This window comes from Gavialis gangeticus, unplaced genomic scaffold (assembly GCF_001723915.1).
Source record: "Gavialis gangeticus isolate Ggan-Ray unplaced genomic scaffold, GavGan_comp1, whole genome shotgun sequence".
Classification (NCBI taxonomy): Eukaryota; Metazoa; Chordata; order Crocodylia; family Gavialidae; genus Gavialis; species Gavialis gangeticus.
In genome coordinates, this window is record NW_017728992.1 from 118979397 (window position 1) to 118981094 (window position 1698).

The window sequence follows — 1698 nt, forward strand, 5'->3', positions numbered from 1 at the left end:
CCTGTAAAGCCTATAGCCCCTAATGCTAACTGCCCAGTCATGGGACGAATCCCACCACGTTTCTGTTAGCCCTATGACATCTGGGTTTGAACTAGCTATTCTGAGGGTGAGTTCCTCCTGTTTATTCCCCATACTGAGAGCATTGGTATATAGGCATTTAAGGACTTGCAAGACTGCGTGTGCCACCCCCCGTTTAAGGAGACTGTCTGGACCCCCATTTCTTACCTTAGCACTCCTTGCCTTTGTCACTTGCCTTGCTTGGATGGTGTCTCCTCGTCTTCCTGCGGCCCCCTCCCCCAGCAAGGCTAGTTTAAAGCTCACCGTATGAGATCAGCCAACCTGGAAGAGAAGACACGCTTGCCTTTAGGAGAGAGATGAAGCCCATCCCACCCCAGCAAGTCCCCGGCCCGAAAGCATGGGTCATTATCAAGGAACCCAAAGCCTGCCTGGCGGCACCAGCTGCATAAGCACCGGTTGACCACGCTAATGCAGGCCTCATGTCGCCATCCCCACCTATTCACCAGAAGAAGAGAGGAAAATACCACCTGTGCCCCTGTCTCCTTCAGCTCGTCTCCCAGAGCCTTGAAATCCTTCATAATGCGGTCAGGGTTGCCCCTGGCCGCGTCGTTCGTACCCACATGGACGACAACCATGGGGTACTGGTCTGCAGGTCGAATGTAGGCCGGGATAGTTTCCATAATGTCCCTGACCTGAGCCCCAGGCATGAAGCAGACCTGTCATGTCCACTCCACTTGCTGACTGTCGAGTGGGGGGAGCAAATGCCCCCCCAACTCAGGAGGCACCAGTCGCCCATACAGGAAGTGTTGAATCAAAAACGTGGCATGGTAGAATTTTAACCTACAAAGCTAGGTCAGTAAGTACCACTTAGAATTAAGCCCTTAGAGTACTGGAAGTTAGGGTGTAGTTTGCGAACTCCCCATGTAGACACTTAAAGAGCATGGGTAGGCTGCATGGGGCAGCACAATGTAGATTACATTATAAACTGCCTGCCATCTAACAAGCCCAGGTAGCCTCTTTACATTTTACCAGCTACATTTAATCACCTGTCAACATTTCCTTCTTTTGTCCCCCCACCCAGCTACCTGTCTCTCACCCATTACTCCTATCCCCTCTGATTTTCCCTACCCTGCATTTACATTTTCACAGACCTTCATTTTGTATATTGGCTTAAGCTTCTATTTTATTTCTTTTTGACCCTAGAGAGTAGATCGGGGCAGGCAATTATTTTGGGTGGAGGGCCACTTACTGAGTTTTGGCAAGCTATTGAGGGCTGCATGGGTAGCCCCACCTCTTGACAGGTGCCCTGCACCCTGGTTGCTATCTTATGACTGGAAGTCCTGCCCCCTTTGCCACCAGAAGTCCCTTGCCTTGCCCCCAGAAGTACTCCTTTCAGCAAGAGGTTTTGCCATCTCAGAACCAGAAAAATACCAAATTATATTCTAAAAAGTGAACATCAAAAAGTTCATTAATTTGATAGCAAAAAATATTTTTATCCTGATTTATATGTGTTTGTGTAGTGTACGTAAAGGTGAGGGTATATAATAACTTAAAATGAAGTCTTAGTCTTTTATATTGTGGGGGGATACGTTTGTGGGGGGCTGTGGGTGTGTGGGTATGTGGGGTGTGGGGGAGGATGTGGGTGTGTCTGTGATTATGGGGTGAGGGAGCATGTGAGTG

At 49.0% G+C, this 1698-nt stretch overlaps 1 long non-coding RNA gene across 1 annotated transcript in view; it reads left to right on the forward strand.

Annotated features, from left to right (window-relative positions):
• Positions 1–1698, forward strand: part of LOC109304667 — an 18478-nt gene that overhangs the window by 2459 nt on the left and 14321 nt on the right. The window lies entirely within an intron of this gene.